At 39.2% G+C, this 22356-nt stretch overlaps 1 protein-coding gene across 3 annotated transcripts in view; it reads left to right on the top strand.

The window, feature by feature from the left end:
- LOC135178711 (bifunctional heparan sulfate N-deacetylase/N-sulfotransferase 3) overlaps positions 1-22356 on the top strand; it is a 382468-nt gene that overhangs the window by 104615 nt on the left and 255497 nt on the right. The window contains exon 1 of one of the 3 annotated variants that reach the window (XM_064149864.1): positions 20200-20334. The exons of the other annotated variants lie outside the window; for them this stretch is intronic. The gene's annotated coding sequence lies outside the window, so the exon portion shown is untranslated. Of the gene's footprint in view, positions 1-20199; positions 20335-22356 lie in introns of those variants that run through there. 3 annotated transcript variants of the gene reach the window in all.

The raw sequence follows: 22356 nt of genomic DNA on the forward strand, positions 1-22356 counted from the left end.
CTACTCTGGAATTGTAGCCTTAACAAATGTAGCTTTCCTGCCCATCTGTAAAAAACTAACTTATACTAAGTCATTAGGAAAGCATCTGGCACCAAGGAGACTAAAATTCTCATGCAAGCTGCTGATGACACATTGCAGTGCCTGTTCCTGACTCAGAGCAGTGCTCAGTGTGCATTAGGGGCCCACCTGCATTCTGCAGTCATAGAATGCAGGGCTCTTACAGGTTTACCTGCATGATTTTAGGTCCTCTAACTCAAATGAGAGAAGCTTGTGCTGTTTACTCATTCTCTGAGTCACTTACCTAACCACGGCCAATGTAGTGGTCACGCCATTATCAGACAGGCCTTACCTGCATATTAATGTTCTGTGGATGAAGATATTTGCTTGCTCATCTTGGGTTTTATGTTGATTTTTAGGATGCTAAATGTTGGATGCAGTTTCAGGATCTGTTAGCTCAATTAGTTATTTCTGCCTGATTTTTGACTTAGGATTGTGCCAGATGTAGCTGCAATGTTGTTCTTTGTCACCTTTGAAGAAATGAATACATGTTATATTATCTAATCTATATTTCATCTTTCTGGCTCCACTTTTTGTCTATTGTTATATCAGCTTTGTTTTTAAAAAGCTGACTGCTTCTTAAATACAAAAATCCTGCTGATTTTTAGCTTGTTCAAGGGGAAGGAATGACTAAATCTAGACTCCAATGGCACAGAGTTTCAACTGACATGAGCTGAGACAAGAAATGTTCTTTTTACATAGGATAAAGCCCTAAATGTGCCTGAACAGAGAAGACCACATATCAGTCCTCAGTAATAGTATTTAAGGTAGATGACTGGCATGGATCTACCAAGTCTGTTCCTCCTCTGATATTTGTTGTAATACATGTTTTCCAAAAAGTACTGATATGCAGGTCACATTGCCAAGCAGTAAGAAAAGAACCAAAACCAGACCCTTTCTTCAGAATCTCTGAAAAGAGAGTCTAATTGTATCAATAATCCTTTTGAAAACATGAGTTACTCATTGATTTTTGAAAGCCTATGAACATATGAATAGTTTTGATTTCTCCTGCCACTGTTATTGATTCTTGACTACAGAAGCTTGGAGCCTTTTTGAAGGGTAATGCATGTATAGGAATGCAGGGGTTCTCAGGAAGAAAACAAGCAGACTGAAGAAGAGTGGTGGGTTTTGATTCCTATTGATTTGAAAAGGAATTGGAGTATTTTCAAAGTGCTAAGTACAATTCTTGGCAGAGGGGAATACGTTCTCTGTTGTAGTAGTGCAAAGGCTGATTTATAGATCAGGGTACTTTGCTATTATGACCAAGTCTTCAGTGTTTCTCTGTTATACACAGTAGTCAGTGAAAGAAGATTCCAAGTGAGACACAAAAAATTTAGTTTATCCCAAGTCAATGAGGCAATGGGCAGAGCAGAATAGGAGTAGTACCTAATCTCTAATATCTCTGTGATCTACTCTCATCATAGTGTAAAGACAAAGGAACTTTGATGGTGCAATGCCTTTAATTTTGGATGCTTACCTCACCAGAAGATGGTGTGTCTCTTTCTAAAGGGAGTGTAGGACATCCGACTCTGGCACAGGTGCCTCTGTCTGGGCATAGGAGTGTCATCGTTCAGGTTTTGAGTGGCAGTTACAGAATGTTTGAGAGATAGGTCTGCTAGAAAAAAAACAACAGAGAAAGCTGCTGCCATTTAACCACTGAATATTTATGGTACTTATTGCCAAGTATTCTCTCTCCTTTGAACTGCAGAGTAAGTCTAGGGTGTTCCTTCATGCAAATAAAATACAACGTTGGAAACTACAGTTCTTCTGGGATAAAAGACTTGGTTTGACTTGATCTCTAGGAAGAAAACAACCTGTGACATGATATTAAATAGAGAATCATCAGAGATCTATCTGACTTCTCTGTATCTTAGTTGATATTTGCCTTGTTCTGAGAATTTTGCAGTGCAATGAAACTCCCCAAATAATATGAAGCTGGAATAGTCAGCAAAAGTAGACTTGTGAAATAATTTGATGGAACATTCAAGTCATTGTCTTGGTTTCTGATTATTTGACTGCCTGGATTTCACCATGCTCTGTCATAAGATGGCTAAATGAAAATCAGTCCAACACATAGAGGCTTTGTAATAGTACTGTTTGGGGAGAAATACATCATTCTTTTCAGAAAGCAGTATGTGTGTGATCACATAGCAAATGCTCACCCCCCCCCCCTTTAGAGTGCAAGTGAAAATGTTGCGGTTAGAACTAGTGACAGTTGTGTATTTGACATAAAAAAAGCAGTGTATTGAAAATTAACAATCTGTTGGGAATATTAAATTCTGAATGAATATTAAATTCTATTTTTAATATATATTTTTAAATGGGTGAATTCCCTGAGATTCTTTGTATTTTCAACCGACAGGAAGCAGTTGTACAGAGGCTATTTATAAAGACAGAATTAACAGTTTAAACAATCAGAACTTGGAAAAATAGGAATGTGAAAACAGGAAAATTCTCGCTATGCTTATGGAGCCTAAGCATTAGCTTCAGCATATATACTCATGATGCTTTGTGTGCCTAAGTCTCCTGCACAAAGATGCTTTCAAAACTCACAGTAATGACCCTGGGGTAAAATACAAAATACTCCAGGCAGAGGGAAGGAGATGCTGCTGCTGAGCTAGGGCAAGCTGCATTCATGTGGCCCTGTGATTCCCAGTTAACGAGCCACAAACGAGGTGCTCTTTCCAGTGGAGGGTCAGTACAGAAAGAGGGTTTCTAAATCACCCCCCATTAAATACTTCATTTTGAAAATTAAATTGGCCAATAGGCACCAGCATCATTGTTCTGGACAATGAATTCAAAGCTTCTTGTCTTGTGTGACCATGCAGGCACGTTGAGAGGCAGCACAAGACACCTGACAGGTGGTGCTAAGCCCCTAGCCCTCAAGGCTTTGCTGGGAACAAACCGTTATTGTTTGCTCATCTAACTCCACTCCCGACCTGCAACAGGAAGAGGAGAGCTAGAGTTAAACCAGCCTGACAGGATTAGGATTTATGCCCTACCAGAACAAGCTGAAGCATGCAGAAGCAAAACAAAATCCAGTTCAGACTTCAACTGCAGAAATCTGCCATGAGGAAGTTTTGACACGGTGGGCTTTCAGCACTAGGTTTGCAGCATTTCACTTGCAGCAGTTTCTCAATTGCATGGCTTATAATTGGATGTCCTGTATCGTGCATGTAGGTGATCTATTTAGGTGTCTCTGTCAGGAAACTGTCAAAAAAAAACCCAAACAAGCATTTGTACCATGAAAGTGTGTACCGCATCTGCTCATCATACAGACTTGCTAGCAAAGCTTTTACTTTCATTTGGTTACTGCTGAAAATTGGCACCAAGTCCTGGGTTTTGGTTTGTCGTGGGTTTATTTTCCTCTCTGTATTTGAAATGTGTTGTTGTGAATCCAATTAGCATATTCTTACACCAAAAACAATGTAAGAAAAAAATAGCATCAGTAATGTATGGCAGACAGCGTCTGATGACATGAGTAAAGATGTGAGTAGGTTCTGTTGTAGGAAGATTTGGGAAATGTATGGCAAATGGAAATCTTCATATTGAGTGTGGGAGGCAGACATTTCAATTGCATGCTACTGTGTTTATCAGGGTATGGAACTGAGTGCTACCTCTGCTTAAGCTTTATAGCTTAAGTTCACGTTGAAGCATTTTGCACGCAAGCAAGTGCTGTATCTGAAAAGGTCTCTGATCAGGCTGACAACAACAAAGTTCTACGTGGAAAATAGAGGAAATATCGAAGCATACACACATCCACTAATACTTATACAGAAAATATAAAAGATTTAGGAAGACAGGAAGACTGTACCATTTTATCTCAATCATTAAAACCCTGTCCAGTCCCTTTGAATAGGGTTCAAAGTGTTCACATATTTCACTGCTGTAGAGTCTCCAGTCAATCTTTCCTCCTTCTGGCCATTTCACAATTTGCCATGCGGGTAAGCTTTCAGACCATGGTAGGTAAGTACTCTCCTGTACTTGCAACCTTACTATGGCCAGGGGACACCTCTGTTTTGGCTGTCTTCTGCAGAGATGCTTTGCCAAGACCTTTTCTCTGCTGCTGTGTTTACTGTCTAGCTTAACCACAGTAATTTTGCTATTAGAAAGAGTTGTTATATATGAAATTCTACTGATTCCTATATTTTGAGGTGCATTGACTAGTGTTGCCAGAAGATTATCATTACCTCTCTTAGGGAGAGTGCTGTTAGTTCTCAGAGCACCATGCAGGATTTTAAATGCCATTCGAAAAAATTCCAGGTTCTGGCGGTATTCTTTGTGGTAAAAGTCTTTTAATGATTCAGTAGTCCTCAGAACTGACAACTCTGTAATTTGAAGACTTGATGCACAGATGTTTCATTATTGCTGTGGGCACAGATGATTTTCCTACATTTAATCTTGGTTGCTATAGTTACAGTCAATGCAGAAAATTACACCATTCAATAGGTGTTGGGGTTGGGTTTTTTTAAAGCATAAAAATCAGCATTTTCTTGTGTTTCCACCATGTGCATTCTTAGATATAAACCCTAGTGGAATTCCAGTAGTTTGGGTAGTTTGCCAGTCTACAACTTGAAATTTTCCTGCCAGTTCCATTTAGTTTCACCATACCTCCCACCATTCAAATTTCCCCTTTGTGCTGTATTGTCAGGCTGCTTCGTCTTCTTGTCCCTTTCTCCCTGTTTTGAAGAGGTAGATGGCAATATTTTATTGGACAAGAATGACTCCTGTCAACTGGATTCACTTAAGTACAAAGAGATGTTACTGCATTCTCTAGGGGATCTACATCTCCATTCATCTGAAATCTGTGGATTTCCTCAGCACTGACCTGCTGTCCAATTTCTTGTCTGTTAGTGAATCTCACTTCTTTTCAGACATATGTTACTTACTGCTTCCCTCACCTTCAAACTAATAAGCCTTCTGTTTTCTACCTTTTCTTCATTTCTTTACATGTTTCTGATTAGACAGGAACATGCTCTTACACTGGCTTTTTTATTCTGATATCTACCATTATGATACCATGGTGAAGTTTAAACATTAAGTATTTACAAGGATATTTTACTAACTTACAGAACTGAGCTGCACTGCAGGTCTGTATTTCAAAGAATCATAGAATCAACCAGGTTGGAAGAGATCTCCAAGATCAGCCAGTCCAACCTAGCACCCAGCCCTATCCAGTCAACTAGACCGTGGCACCGAGTGCCTCATCCAGGCTTTTCTTGAACACCTCCAGGGACGGTGACTCCACCACCTCCCTGGGCAGCCCATTCCAATGCCAATCACTCTCTGGGAAGAACTTCCTCCTAACATCCAGCCTATACTTCCCCTGGCACAACTTGAGACTGTGTCCTCTTGTTCTGTTGCTGGTTGTCTGGGAGAAGAGGCCACCCCCCACCTGGCTACAGGCTCCCTTCAGGTAGTTGTAGACAGCTATGAGATTACCCCTGACCCTCCTCTTCTCCAGGCTAAAGAACCCCAGCTCCCTCAGCCTCTCTCAAAGGGTTTGTGTTCCAGGCTCCTCACCAGTTTTGTTGCCCTTCTCTGGACATGTTCCAGCACCTCAACATCTCTCTTGCATTGAGCAGCCCAGAACTTGACACAGTACTCAAGGGGTAGCCTGACCAGTGCTGAGTACAGGGGAAGAAAAACCTCCCTTGTCCTACTGGCCACACCCTTCCTGATGCAGGCCAGGATGCCATTGGCTCTCCTGTCCACCTGGGCATACTGCTGGTTCATCTTCAGCCTACTATCCACCAGTACCCCCAGGTCCCTTTCTGTCTGGCTGCTTTCCAGCCACTCTGTCCCCAGCCTGTAGTGCTGCTCGGGGTTGTTGTGGCCAAAATGTAAAAACCTGCACTTGGCCTTGTTAAATCTCATCCCATTGTCCTCTGCCCACCCATCCATCCTGTCTAGGTGCCTCTGCAGAGCTCTCCTACCTTCCAACAGATCAACTTAACTTCCTAAATCTCTAAGAAATTCCTGATCCAACTGAATCTGTAAAGAAACTTAAACTAATTTTGTATAGTTTGGGGGCAGGGGTTCAGGAAAATAAACTCATTTTATTTTTATAATTCCTGACTCAGCCACATTAATTCCCTGCCTCCGTGATGCTACTTTCCAGTGAAGGAAAGGGATTTAGGGAGCTTGTTGGCAAAGAGATGTTCTGATGTACAATCTATGAAAGATTCCAGGATATTACCAATTTGAACCTGCATAACATGTAAATCAAAATAAATACTGGTTTGGGTTTTTTTCCTTCCACATTTGAGTGATGTTTGTGCTCAGTGTAAGTACTCTTAGGAAACCAGTAGGATGCTGATCACATTTACAAAGTTACTTAGCAATCAATGTTTTTCTTTCTTAGCTAATGGCAAAATGCTACCTTTATGAATCCTTTCAAGGATTCATTATTGTGATTTTATTTTGTCCATTACGCTTAATAGTTTAACATAGTTGTAGATTATTCCAGTGGCCCAAACTCGTTCTAGTGGCTGCTAGATAGACTGACATTTTTTCTTCCTCTTTCATAATTTTAATTTGCCAAGTGTTTAAGTGAACTAAGAAAGGGAGATACCGGAGACTTCAGTCCCTTGCTACAGGGGAGATCAAAGTGAGACTTTTGTAAAGATTAATAGAAGGGAAGAGATGATGTTACAAAGCACTAGATTTTATAGTGACATATTTTTTCACTAATTCTAAAAATAGGGTATTGGGGTTCTTTGAGCCTGATGTGCCATTGCAGATATGACTGGACGAGGCACTTAATGCCATGGTCTAGTTGACTGGACAGGGTTTGGTGATGGGTTGGTCTGGAAGATCTTGGAGGTCTCTTCCAACCTGGTTGATTCTATGATACTATATCTTTATTGTAGCATTAATAGCTCATTCTAAAATCTAATTAACTGAAGTTAAAAGGTATATAAACACAATCAATCTATAAAATAGCATTCCATTAATGATTAATCAATGGGTTACTGCTGCTGTGAACTCAAGTTATATGTGTGTATTGGTGACTTAGTGTTTCCACAGTCTGTCCTTATCCTGTAAGTTCAGTTAAGAAGTTTCTGGGTGAGAAGACCACTGGTCCATATCTGATTTCAGAATCCTGGCAGTTCATTGATTAGCTGCTAAGAAACCACAATTCAAATCATTACTGTCAAAACATTCTAAAATGCCCAATTTGGCTTTGAGATCTAGAAAATGTGAATTGCTTATGCAAATTCAAACTGACATGAATATCCATTTTGATTTGTATCCTGCAACATCTGAACAACCATGAGCAAAGGCCAAATCAATTATTTTCTGCTTAGCAGCCATTGCATCTTGGCATTTTAAATTAAAAAGTAACACGAGTGTTTTGTAAAATACTATTCTATGCAAAACTTCTAGAAAGATCTAGCCTTCCTGTGCCTGCCAAATTTGATAGGCAATCTCCTAGAAATGCCTTTTTTTTTTTTTTTTGGTTGTTGTTTACTGTTTCTTTTTAAGAGAGAATTTTGATCATCTAAAATTTGGCCAAAAACCTTGCTGGTGCAAATGAGTTAACTCTTCCAAAGTATGAATTCATCAGCTATATTTTTTTTCCTCTGTAGAGAAAAATACTCTGAGGAATCTCTATTTGTACTTTGTTCAAAATTTTGTCTCTAGTTTTTGTGCTCTATTTTATATTTCCTTTGTGAGTAGCTCTGTTCCTTTATTGTGTTTACAGGTGGCTTGGTGATGTGACAGATAACAGCTGTTCAACAACCAGTTCATGCAAAGCAAAACTAGTCCTTATGAGCTATCATGTGGTTTATATTATTGAGAATAAATATGTTATTGATATTTTTTTTGTCCATGCCCTAAATCCAGAGTCTGAACACTAACTCTTACTCTGTTAAAGGTTTTAAGTGCCAGGAGATGATAGCACACTGTAATGTGTAATATTTTCCATATGTATCTTCTGTCTTTGGGAAGCCTCTTCCTTTAATTGTCAAAACAGACTATTAGTATTAACCTGGTTAAATCAAATTTAAATGAATGCAGACAGCTCATCATATAAAGTGATTCATATGCAAAGCACAGGATCTCTGTATAATTTAGCGAAATACAGAAGTTAATATCAAGAGTTTTAGAAAAAAAGAATTACATCAAGTGTAATTTAGCCTAATTGAGACTGATTTGAAATGACTTTATTTTGAAGTAAAATCAGATTTTTCAAAAGCTGCCTTTTTTTTTTTTCCTTACTTGACAGAGTTCTCAGCATTATGAACTTCCTTTACAACCTGTCTAGCTGTGCACTAGGTAGATTAGTTTCCATACTACCCAAACTTCATAAATTATCTCATGGAGAATTGTAGGAAATTACTGAAAGTGTATTTTTCTTCTCTCCTCATGCTAACTCTCATCCATATAGGCTTCATAAAGCAAGATCATGAAGCATTAGTGATAACCAAGTCTTTAATTTGTCTGTATTAAGACACAATTTTTTGACCAAGGGCTACGATGACTTTGCATAAATGAGGCTTTACGCCTGGGTGGATGAACTGCTGGCAAGCTCACCTTGACTGATTGTAAAGTTGATGGATGCTGATATTTGAGTGGTGGTGGTGGTTGGTATGTGGTTGTTTGGGTTGGGTTTTGGGCTTGGTGGTTTTTGTTTTATGTGGTGCTTTCAGTTCTTAGTATTTCCCTTACCATTTTTACTGTCTTCCATTTCATGTCTGTCTGGTTTCTATCCCATTTCAATTAAAATAAAGCATTCATACATTCCAAGGTTTATTTTTCAGTTCATCTGTCCAGAATTTAAGGGGTTTTTAATTGATCTTTTTGTATTCAGTCAGAGTATTTTAAATGTATACAGAATCAAATTGCTAATAGGCATGTTATGTGCAAAACAGCCTCTAGAGAATCTCATACTAAACAAAAAGTTTCTAGCTTCTTTAAACTGAGAGGAACCAGAGATAGGATTCAGTTTCATCAAAATCTAAACATCTGCAGATCTTTTGTGACATGTAATTGTCAACATTAAAGACAGCAGTCGTGAACTTCAGTCCAAAATGAAGAACCAGATACTCTGGGATACAATTTGTCTTATTTCTCCACTGTAGGACTAAGTAAATTATAGTTTAGATGCTAGAGGATACCTGTAGAGTTGATATTTTAACTTCAGCAAGAAAAGTCCTACTTCAAATAAGCTGCTAACAGGGCAACAGGAAACAGTTATTTACAGTATTCCTTTTAAATGTATTAAATTCAAGTCAAGTAAAACAGTACCTTCAGATATGTGCAGGAAGAATTTAATCAACTTGTCATTTTAGCTTGCTCTGGTGTAATTTTAGAGAGTAGGTAAGACACTAAGGAAGGGAAGCAAACAAGACAGACTGAGGCAAATAAAGAGCAGAGGGAAAAATACCATCCAATTTCTGGAGATTTGCTGGGAAAGGGCTTTGAAGTGCTGTCACTAGACTGCTGATTTTCAGTTTTATTAAATTATATTTCTCTTCTAGGAGTGGGCTCTTAAGGTCAAAGGTGTTGATTCTCAGGTGATTTAGCTTTAAGAGTCCGTGTGCTTCAAAGTAGCCTGGTGCAAAGTCACCTATCCAGGAAGAAAAATAATCTAGCACATGTCTAATACAGCTTTTTACTACAACAAGAGAAGACCCCACCCCAAAGCCAGAAACCCTGTAGCCTTTTTGAAGATAATTGTTTAAGGTCACTGCAGTCCTTCTTTGCCCTTCCTCCCTCATCTCTCCATTATGAATGGCTGCAGGCGTTTAGTTACCTAAATAGCACTATTTGTTTTGTGCGTATTGTATTCAGTGGATCCGATGCTTTGTTCGCCTTACAAATTACTGACATTTAAAGCTGCTTGTTTCTTGTAACAAAGCTGGCTTTAAGATTATGGACTAAATAATAAGGGCATGGATCACAACTGTGCTGTAGAATCACAAGGCTGTCATGTTAACATAAGAGAGATAGTACTGTATTTTAATGAATGGTAATAGCAATAAATGAAACAGGAAGCTGTATCGTGTATTAGGAGAAGTGATGGTTTAAAACAGAAGTGGAAGAGCTGCTGAGGCATTGGGTAAATTAAATATCAAGTAATGTCTTCTGTACTGCATTGCCATCCTTCAATGGCAGCTGATAACAAGACAATCAGTGCCACAGTGGAATGATGGTTGGCCTGCTGTGCAGTCAGTCAACACCAAATGAGCTGGAAAAGATAAATTCAAAGCAGCACAGAGTGCTGTAGCTAAAACACAGAAAATTTAATTACTATCAGTGAAATCTGGGCAGGCAGGAGGTAGTATTTCTGTGGCATTTAGCACAACCAAGAGCAGTCTTAACCACCTGTGACTATTCTTCCATTTAAAGCAGTCACAAGATGGATGTGTTTTGGTGTGGTGTTTCCTGCAATATTCAAGACTAAGCATAGAATCATAGAATCAACCAGGTTGGAAGAGACCTCCGAGATCATCCAGTCCAACCTAGCACCCAGCCCTATCCAATCAACTAGACCATGGCACTAAGTGCCTCATCCAGTCTTTTCTTGAAGACCCCCAAGGACGGTGCCTCCACCACCTCCCTGGGCAGCCCATTCCAATGGGAAATCACTCTCTCTGGGAAGAACTTCTTCCTAATATCCAGCCTATACCTACCCTGACACAACTTGAGACTGTGTCCCCTTGTTCTATTGCATGGAGGAAGTCACTACGTTGGTTGTGTTGGGAAGATTTGCTCAGACAGTTCGATTGTCTGTTCAAGTGATGGCACAGTAGCAGTATCTCAGTTGTGTCAACTTCAAGCAGAACAGCTGAGGTAAAGGGTGCTGGTATTTTCTGAACAGCAGTGGCTGGGTCAAACACTGGGTTTGCCTTATATTCAGAATTCCAAAATGCCAAAACCAAGGATCTGAGACAGTAAGATAAATGTCATAAATTCCTGGCAGTGTTAGTTCTGAAATAATGCCATTTTTGAGACTTGGAAGTTTGCATAGACTTTCTAACAACTCCTTAGTTGTGATTTTTTTTTTTTTAATTTATCTTTGTTTTTATATTTTATTTTCATTGTAAGTCTGGAAATATTGGCTGAGGAGGTGGGAAGAGGAGCAGTCATGAAACATTCCAGTAAATATCATCAGAATTCTGATGCAATCAATATGTTCCCCTAGAGTGTTTGGATTCTTTCAAATTGGCATTTGCTTTCCTAAAGCTGTTCTATCTGAAGAGTTTTGACTGGCTCTGATATCTGCAGAGTAAAGCAAACTTTCCCTGTAATAGGATTTATTCTAGTTGTGAGTATAGCTCAAAGGCCTTGAAGGCAAACTACTATGGAGAAGACTGAAATAAAAGCTTTGCATTTTCATTTTTCCAAAAAGAGGAAAGCATAAAATGACTTTCTGCTGGACAAGCTGGAAAACTGTGCTGCTTTACTTAACAGAATTATTCCTACTTATTAACAAGTAGGTGAAGAGAGAGGAAGTGATCTTTGAAATTCTTTTTCATTGCCCATTCATTTCCCAGAGATATGTTTCCATTCTGTATTCTTTCTTCTTATGAAGACCTAGGTAGAAGAACAGGGAAGTAGGGGGTTCTGTGCATAGGAAAATAGTGCCTTATTTCCAATTTAGAGCTAAAAAATTATAGTCCAGGCTATCAGAATTATAAATCACTAGAGAAACTCTACACTAAGTGCACTTACAGAAATAACCTTACCAGGCAGTGTATTTCAAGAGAAATAACACCAGGTGAATGTAGTAAAGAGCTGACAAATGGTACTTCTCAACAAATGGGCTCTTTTTTGTGGATAAAAAGCTCTAAACAAGTAACCTCTGAGGAAATCAATTCCCAAAAGGCTGTATAATCCTCCGAGGCCAGCTCCTGTGTTCCTTTGTCTCTAATTGTATTGACAGCTGGTAGTTCCAGCTTTCTGCCAATTTATCTTTCCACTGCATATTTATTGAGAGGTTTCTTGTCATAGTATTGACCATACATTAACAAGGAAGTAGTGGATAATAGCAAAATCCCTACGGCCTTGACAGATGTTTTCTTGGCTTGGGAGCTCTTGCTGACAGCAATGGGCCTTGTGGCATATGCACAACAAAGTGAAACTGAACAGTTTTGAATAAAAATAAAGCATTAGTTAAATGCAAGAACTGAGTCAATGCTCTATATTCAGTTCCTGATTGAAAACCAGATTGTCATGGTAATTTTTTTTTTTTTTTTTACATAGGCACATGCAAAATTATGTGGAGATTAGCATGCAAAGATGAAATCAATGCAAAATGAATGCTGAGGAGATTATGATGATTTCACTTTCCTCGTAAGAAGATGATTCCCAAAGAGAAACTATGGAAAAAAGTGTCTGAATTTAGAAGGGTTTTGGGTGTCAGTCTTTACCAGAATTTTAAGTGATTTCTTGAGGCTTTTTATCATACCATGAATAAAACAACCCAAACCAACAAAACCAAATAGATGACCAAAAAAAACCCAAAAAACCCAAAGCCACCCCAGCACCACTCTTTACTACAGAGAGGTTGAGTTATCTAGATTGTCCTGTTTCCACCTTTTATATTGTATGCAACACCTTTCTGCAGTGGAAATGCTTGAGTCGGGAGAGGGAAGAGCTGTTCTCTGTGACTTGTACAGCATGGTGATGTTTTGTTCTGTTGGAGGCGTGTAGCCAGTAGGTATTTGACAGCCTCAGGTTTGGATACTGTTACTTACTCGAGTCTTAGTCTTGTCCAAAATGGAAGAGTTTAACTGAAGCACTTAGCCTTTATAAAACCTTTCCCTGTGCCTTTGAGACATATTTTATGAACCCAAAGAGTGTGTGAGCAGCTTGTGGCCAGCTCTACCTGCAGTTCACCACAAAAAAAAAAGGTTATATTTGTTGCACCTGTGCCCAGTCTTTGCATTGATTGCTCACCAGCAGTGCAGTCAGCAGAAGAGTGTACTGTGTCTGCATGTGACCAGGAAGGTGTGGGACATTTCTGAGCAGCCGATTGTTAGATATAAGCTCTATTTTTGTCTCATAAAGTAAATACTCCTCATGTGGATATGATAAAGTTCTTTTGATCACAGAAAAAGCACTTGGATGTCATAGGTATGGATGGATAAATGTTCTCCAATCAGTTTTAAATCTGATCTTCATAGTCTGTATGAAAACATGCTCTGTAAACTAGCACTTTATTGTTAGTTCCTTCTGTATGTAGACATTTAGATCAGAAAGTAGGGTACTTTAAAAGCTTTGCACAGTGACTGCTGCCTTAATGACCTTGACATTTGATTACTGTATGTGCATACTAATTTTTAATTATGTTCAAGCCATCCATTCAATTTTTAGTAGATACTAGGAAAATAATACTTTGTAAAGTCAGCTGGGCAATACTCATCTATTCCATGTAACCAAGAGTCTCTGTAATGTAGCTTTGCTTTTGCTTCCTTTATACATATCCTTTCCAGTGGCTGCAGCCTGCTTGGTCTGCAGCCCTGCTTCCAAGTCCAGTCCATGTTCAATAAGTAGTTCTGGTTTTATCTGTACTGCAAGCTCTGCTCTGCAGCGTGTTTGGTGAGGTGCTTCTGCCTACTGGCTTGACTCTGAGACTTCAGCAGTTCAGGAGGAAATGAACCCAGTAATGGCATAGCTGATTAGGAACATTACAGCTAAATGCTATCAAAAGCATAGGAATAAAATTTTATTTAAACACTAGCATTGAATCCCAAGCCTAGCACCCTGCTTCTGAGGTTTAACAGCTTAGTTCTACAACACCTTGTAGCACAGTAGCAAAACTCCTAACCTGTTTCAAGAATTTAGAAATTGTTCAGATGAAGCAGAAACCAAAAGCCATAAGGAGCTCCTACAGCAGGTCTGGGAGAAAAGATGTGACCATTGAGATGGTCGAGGATTCCCTCAGACTGCATGTGCCTCTCTGCCCTGTGGATGCCACTGTGAGTTTAACTCAGTGCAAGTATCTGAGAAGATGAGTCTTTTGGATTTTACCCAGCCCTGAACAAAGAATGAGTTCATCTTTCTAATACAGAATCCTGCTGAACTCATGGGCAAACCTTTTAGCACATATGTCCTCTTGAGAAAGTGGCATAAGAATGCCCCCCTGAAGAAATACTGTGTTGTAAAAGAGAGGGCTGTTTTTCTGTAGTTATAGAGGCTCCTGATGATTCAAGACAATGAAACATTGGGTAAGGAAGACAGGCCTAGAAAGTTGCTGAAGCAAGCTAAGGCTTCACAGGTGAGGTCAGTGAGGAACTTGCCACCCAAGGGGAGACTGCAGCACAGAAGGCATCGTTCTGTTCTGCAAAAGGTTAAGCATGGCATTGTTGTGCTTGGTGAGAAGGTCGTTGCTCTCATGTGCCCATCCACAGAAGTAAAGTTTGTGTAACTGCAGGTTTCATGAAAACAGCAAATCTCCTAGATGCATAAACAGGCCCTAGCAGTAACTGATTTTCTGGTTCATCTCAAATTTAATAAACTGTGCTTTCTGAACATTATTGGACAAAATTTTAATATCTTATCATGACAACCTGTTTTCTTGAGACATCATATTACAGACCTTTCACATAAAGCAGCTTTAGTCTCCATTTCTCAAGCATCTATCATTGAGTATATTCTGCCTGAGCATCAGAGGAAAATCAGATTAGAAGCAGACAAGGAATTCTTAGCAGTGTGTTTTACTTTGAGAGAGATATTAATGTTGATTTGATTTTGGGGCTGTTGTGTTTTATGGTTTGCATTTTGATTACATCTGATTAACTTAAGGGGAGGCTAGGAGAGATGAAAGATTAAGTGATACTATTTTGAGGGAGATAAAGGATGATAGATGACACAAAGTAAATAACCCACTCGACCAAACTAATGTGCTCAGTCATCATTAGTCACCTGTGCAACGCTCATGGTGCTTCATCATCTATAAATGAGCAATGCAAGCCAGATTTATAAACATTTTTTGAAATAAAAACACTGCTCACTGTCTGCTTTGATTTGAAATTACATTTTATTTGGTTGTTTTGATAGTATTGAGCTGTTTGGGAAAATAATAGCGACTCTCCAAAGCTTTCTGAATTAAAGCACAAATACTTTTTTTTTTCCCCCAAAACATTTGTAAGTTCATTTCTGATTATGACCATTTCTGTATTGACTGTGGAGAATTAGCAATTCACCAATGTGAGAACCGCAAGGCTGAAAATTACAAGAGAGAAGTAGCTTAAATAAAGTCATATAATTGAGAGTTAATTTAAGATGACTTTTATAGGTAGTGCTTCTCCAGGGAAAAATCTCCCCACACAGAACTTTTATCACTAATGCAAGGGAGTTATGAGATTGCATCATTTAACTTCTTAAATCCTGTGAGGACTGTAAAATCCTCAACAGCAATTCTAGCAATTATCTCTAGTGTTCCTATGATATAAGTAACTTTGTTGTTGCTGGGTTTGTAGGGTGCGTGGCTGGACTAGAGAGAGCAGGATCACAGGTTGGCATAACTGGGCCATATTTGTAGAAACTAACATGGCATCTTCCCAGCTTTTGGGTTTGTTTGAACTTTTAAAAGTATTGTGAACATTCTGGTCCTTCTCTGCACAATTCACAGCTGTTGCTTTAATTGCATTCTTTTTAGAATATCACTGTCAACGTTTTGTGATTTTATTTACTCTGAGTTCAAGAACTAACAGCAATAAAAAGTAAAGGTTGTTAAGAAAATGATGCTATTTTCGAAGTTTCAGGAGTCTGGCAAGTGGCAGAAGGTTTCCTTTCAAATCTGGACTAACCTGGGCTGTGAACGAGCCTTTTCAATGAAAAGGGCAGCTTTTAAATGGAGTCCCAAAGGGTAATTATAATTTCCTGGGAATCTCATTAGCATGCAAAGTGGCACAGGCAGAATGGCAATATGAGTCTTGGGAGGCAGCTGAAGGGACAGTAATGCATATATTATTGTAGTATGAGCAATAATATTTAGCTCTATCAAGGGATATATCAGAAAGACTACTGTGGCTTATCCAAGCATTTGATATGATTTTTAATGTCATAAAATATTCATTTATTATATCTTGAATTTAGAACTTCATTGTGGATTTAGAAGGCATGGATTCACGGATTTCACTTTATTTGTTGCAGAAAGTCCAGTTACAGTAAACATGAAGTGATTTGGATGAGCTAGATCTGTGCTCTGCAGCTCTCCAACTTTGCAGTTCATTTGGCCTCAGTTTCTGGTTTGCTGGGGGAGATTTATTTAGGGCAGGATTCAACTTTTTTGGCTAGTGAGATATCATCTTAATCCAAATAATGTTTTCTGATATTTTCTGGAAAAGTGTCCTCTAATATGGGACTTTTTTAATGCTCTGTCATGAGGATTCTATGTTTACCTTGCTTTGAGCAGGAGGGATAGGTCAGAAGATCTGCAGCAGGTCCACTGAACCTAAATACTTGTATGATACTATATACCTGGCATTGCCTGTGAATAGCATACTGTTGCTGAATTAATAGATTCCTGAGAAAAGAAGTTTGATCATAGAAGTGAGTGCTGACCTAATGCCATTTGCAGACACTGAAGTAATTTATTCTAGCCATAGATCAAGTGTTGGTCCATGTGGAATGGAGCTAGTCAAGCAATTTTCTTTGGCCCAATTCTGTTCTGGTAACAACCTGTTTCCCTGTGACTTAATACAGTGGCATGTATAGAGACTTGACATTCTTACTCTGCTGTCAGTAGGGGCAGCTCTGAGATCAGAACAGATTTCTTTGGTCTTTATCCGTTTGGACCTTGAAAGACTTCAGGGATGGAGGCTGCTTAACCTTCCTGGACAGCCTCTTTCTCTTCTGCCCTGTTTTTACAGGCAAAAAGCTGGTCCCATACCCACTATCAGCCACCCCTGTGTCAGCTTGTACCTGTTGCTTCTCAGCAGTTTGCTTCTTCACAAACTACTGTGAAAAGCCTGACTTACTCTTCTTCTGATAAGTCCTACTCACCTACTCAGGTGCTGTTTCAGAAGAATTAATGCAGTGAAGTTTGATGAAGCTTAATTTTCTACCTTCTCTATTACCTCTCCTCCCATTCACTAACAGCTTCTCAGCCGGCAATGTTTTGAGTGCCTTCAGAGAGTATTTTTGATTGCTCTCTTTAAAGGGATGAAAGCTTTTAATGGAAACCACCCAAAAAAGCAAAACAGTACAGGATTTTAAATAAATCTGCATAAGAATTCCAAATCAGTACACCATCATGCTGTCAATAGCACTTACTCCAAAAATCATGCGGCATGTGACTCGTGATAAGTAGAGAAGGTTGTGTGGCTATTATAACTAGCTGACCCCTGAGGATGTAAGTTAAAAATAATGTGACTCCACAAGAGAATAATATTTCTGGGAAAGCAATCATGTTGACCATCCCTGTACTTGAGGGAAGAGAAATTACCCATGTTACACCAAAGTTTTCAAGGCTGAATTTTACTCCTATTATAACTGAGCATTTGCCATTTCCTAATCCCCTAAGACTTTCTAGACTATATATAGTCTTGTTTTAGTCTTTGTTCTTCTTAAAAGATTAATGATACTTGTAAGTTTGAATTTACAGTTTACAAACTTCCTGTATGTGTGGCCTGAAACCTAGAGAAGTTGTAGCAGGGAAGGAACAATAAACTTTTCCTGGACTAATGTTTTACTGTACTGAGATTTGCCCAGATGAACTGCACATAGCATGCATTATATTTGAGCATCTATTTTCCTAGTCCTGCTGTAATGTTGCATCCATAAAAAACAGTCGAAGACAGTGGGATATTAAGAAATTAAATCATAGGAGAGATGTGTTTCTTCTTAAAACACTATGGGTTACTCTTTGTTACTTAATGTCTGGAGTTTTGTGACGTGTTTCTCTGTTTTACTGCTTTTGGCAGTAATGGCTTATCTTCCCTGGGCTTTTATTGACTTATTCTTCTAGCTGCTTTTGAAAGCATCATTGTAGGTTCTATGTTCCATAACTCTAGCAAAATGTAGTGATTTCATGTGAAAATTAGATGACTAGACAGGCTTTCCAAGGTATCTGTGTGAATGCTTGAAATCTTAAAACAATTCCTCCAATGTATAATAATGAGCTTCATAATGAGAGAATGAACATACATGTGGCATATGGACATTGAAATCCTGATTCTAAAGTGTTTGTGGATGTATGTCATGGTGTGTTCACAGAATGTTAGGGGCTGGAAGGATCATCCAGTCCAACTCCCCTGCCAGAGCAGGATCACCTAGAGCAGGTCACACAGGAAGGCATCCAGGCAGGTTTTAAATGTCTCCAGAGAAGAAGACTCCACAGCCTGTTGTTGAGGTCTGTAACTCTCACAGTGAAAAAGTTTTTCCTTATGTTCATGTAGAACTTCCTCTACTCCAGATTGCACTCACTACTCCTTGTCCTTTCACTGGACATTGCTGAGCAGAGCCTGTCTCTCTTCTCCTGGTGCTGCTCTTCACATCTTTATAAATATGAATGATGTCACCCTTTGGTCTCCTTCAGGCTAAAGAGCCCTGGCTCCCTCAGCCACTCCCTTCAGCATCTTTGTGGCTCTGCACTGCACTCTTTCAAGCAGTTCCCTAAAGTCCTTGAACTGAGGAGCCCAGAACTGGACACAACATACCAGATGCAGCCTTACCAGAGTAGAATGGGAAGAGAACCTCTCACAACCTACTAACCATATCCCTTCTAATACACCCCATGATGGGGTTAGTCACAAGGGCACATTGCTTGCTCATGATTATCCTCCTGTCCACCAGGATTCCCAGGTCTCTTTCCCCTGTGCTGCTCTCCAGCAGGTGAGTCCCCAACCCATACTTGTCCACAGGGTTGTTCTTTCCCAGATGCAAGACTCTACTCTTATCCTTGTTGGATTTCATTCAATTTCTCCTCTCCCAACTGAAATATTATATGTGAGCAAATCTTATATTTGTGAAGTTATTTGTATGGCCTTAATGTATATCTTAAGATCTTTTGGTAAGGATCAAGAGGGACATATCCCATCACAGGCATGAATCCAGATTTATTGATATGCATGTTCTCTTGAGAACTGCACCACTCACATTTTGAAGCTAACACTTCAGTCACTTCTTTTATTATCTTCCTTTCTCCTGAAGTCACTCTTCTACTTGGGAGTAATTATGGGAGTCTTCAAAAATCTGGGAGAGTTGCATACGAAACAAATCCTGACAGCATGTATTTTCCTATCTCTAAGTGATGTTGTAAATTAATTCCTGCTTCAGTCTGAGGGCACACCCAAGTTGTGTGCATGATCTTTATTGTGTTTGTAGCTACCACTGCAGAATACTGCACTTGAAAATTGAAGTTCAATAAGCAGTAGTTAGGGAGGAAGAGCGAGTTGTTGTTTTGGATTTCTACTACGCAAAGAGGATACTTACTTAAGGCAAGGTCAGCAAAACTGCTCAAGAACGTCATGATATAATGCTAGCAGTGGGGAATTTCACCAGGAAAGAATTTAATATTTCAAGACAATTTGGTATTTATCTTCTGTAGAACAAAATAAAGCAGGTGAAGCAGCTACAGAAGAATAGAAGTCCCATTGTGCTCACCTAAGGGAGCATTTCTGTTGGAACATCAGATGAAATGTCAGATGGCAACGATCTGGTATTTTTGACTATTATTTTCTATTTGCATCAGTTTTTCATCCTTACAGAAATTAACAACAAGACATTGGACTATGTTAGGCAACGACTCAGGTGGCTGTTTTCAGACATATGGAAATGCCAGGCTGCCTTTTCTTTGTCCTAAGCACAGGTGCACGTGGTGCAGAGGAGCCTTTGTGGGCTTGATTTAGTGTCTGTTTTGTTTACTCAGATCATAAGCTGGGAATGGATGCTACTTCTCAGAGTTTTTCCTTCCTCAGACTGCCTCCTAATGCTTTCCCAAGTTAATTTCAAAAGCAGTGACATTTCAATTGGAAATCTCTCTAGAAAATTTCTCTGCAGTCTGTCAAAATATTTTTCTTTGCTATGACACTATATGTTCCCTCTCTGATTTTTGCTATTACTGCATATGGAACACTAAATACTTTATCTTCATCCATCTAACAGTTTTCAGACTTCTATACTCCCTTTGCTTAGCCATCATTTGCCAAAGATGTGCCTATACTACTGGAGATAGAGCAATGTTTTATTTCTGTGTGGGCAGACGCAAGCGCTGGATCATCTCTGAACTTCAGAGAACATTTATGGCAATCTCCAATGGTGATACAGAACTCCTGCTGGTTGGACAGAAGGCAACCATTCTTCCATCCCTGAAATGTGAGGAATCAAATGGCATATTGCACTAGCAATGCTGTTTCTTGTCATTCACTTGAAACAAAAATATATAGCACTTTTAATGCACAAATTTCAACTTTTATAAACAAAAATGTTACACCTTCTACTGTGTCCAGTGGCAGAGATAGTTCCAGTACTGCTTTTAGTCTTACACACAGCCTTAGGCTTTTTCTGTGCTCTTAATGTTTCTTTCCAGTGTTTGTTTAGAGCAAACTTCTAACGTAGTCTGTCTGCTATTGAGGAACATAAAAGATGCACTAGGAGTAGTGAGTATGCTGGATGGCTTCGTGATCCTTCTACTTCAAGTTTTGTCATGTTTTATGAGAAAACAAAAAGAATCTTTGGTTTCATTTAGTTGATTAAAACAGGACTGACAGGTAGTTCTTCTGCTATTAGAGCTGATCATGTGTTAAATCCACTGAGAAGGCCTAAGATCATCATGAAAGGAGAATGAATGCACAATTCACCTTCATATGCATTAGTGTCTCGTGGCCAGGAATCAAAGATGACTATTTCATATTTTCTTCCATGTCTTAAGATAATGAGCTCACTAATAAAATCAAGTTGGAGACTATTCTGGTCTCCCCAAGGACCTGTTTCAAGGAATCCTAGTTCCTTTTGTGCATGGTTTAGTAAAGACTGTTTTGGAAAATTCAAGTGTTATGTTAAAAAAAGAAGGTAAAAGTCAAAAACTTAATAGCAGTGTTATGAAGGGGAAATTAATTGATGCAAGATGATATTTTCTCAAAAATTATATTATTATTTTTTATATTCAGAACTCTCTCCACAACCAACCACTAATTTTTAATAATAATAAGCAGTTCTTTGCACTGTCCTGGAAAGATTTCATTGATAATAACCAGATCTAGTCATAACCAGCAAAATATATACACATTAATTGAACTGCAAGAGAAGATTCCTGTGGTCTAATACCACCTGCAGTTGATATACCACTTGTCCACTAGATGGGCTCAAGGAGTGCTTCTCAGCTTATGGCAGAAGATAGTAGAGGATTACAAAGAGACTTTTAAGTGTTTACTCCCTAAATTATTATTACCTGACTCACAGGGCTAGCTGTGGTCCTAGACAGTATGCAAATGCTTTCAGGGAACTCTGTCTTGTCAGCTGCTGAGACTTGATTCTTCCTAGGCTTCTGGGGAAAGGAGGCAGACAATCTCTGACCTTGTCTCCTGGCTCCTCTGGATGATCTGTGTATCTCCAGGACTTCTTGTCTTGGCAGGAGACTTTCAGGTGCAGGCAGAATATCTTACAATGTGCAGTCTCAGCACGATGTCACACTGGCTATGCAGGCCAATCACATGGAGGCATTTAGAGCCTATTCCTGGTAAACTCATGACAGTGGAGTTTCTAGGCAGTAAACAATAGCAGCAGGCAACAACGGGCATGAATAGAATGGCACAGTATGGCAGAGCACATTGTTTACTTGTGTATCTCTCTTTATCAATGTGAGCCAAGATTAATTGCCCTTTGGACACAGAATAGCTGATCAGAGTGGCAGTTAGCCAAGCCTGACCATATTAGACAAAGCCATAGGTTTGCTTTACCCAAATTTGGGAAAAGCACAGGCCTTGCACAAGGCAGGCAGAAGCTAAACGTGTGTACCTTGTTTACCGCAGGACAAAGACAAACCTGGGCTGGCCAGAGTCCTTAGAATTAATGGCTCAAGGTTCTTCTGTCTTCTTTCCCATGGTTGCTTCTCCCCATATCAGGAGGAAGAGCAGAAAAACATGCCTGAGAAAGCCAGGACATTTATAAGCCTATTTCTGGCCCATCAAGCCTACCATGACAAGCAGGAACATCGCTCTAATGTCTGGATCCATAAATAATTTGAGAGTTGGCTGAATAGAGCCTGTCAACATGGGGAATAAGAACAATTTCTCTTGTGTTCTACCCTGCAAATACAGATCAACAACTCAAAGCTTTGCCTAAAATTTGAAATTTAAATTACTTCCTCTTCTGGTGTCCATGTTCACATCCAATCAG

This window comes from Pogoniulus pusillus, chromosome 10, assembly GCF_015220805.1.
Source record: "Pogoniulus pusillus isolate bPogPus1 chromosome 10, bPogPus1.pri, whole genome shotgun sequence".
NCBI lineage: Eukaryota > Metazoa > Chordata > Aves > Piciformes > Lybiidae > Pogoniulus > Pogoniulus pusillus.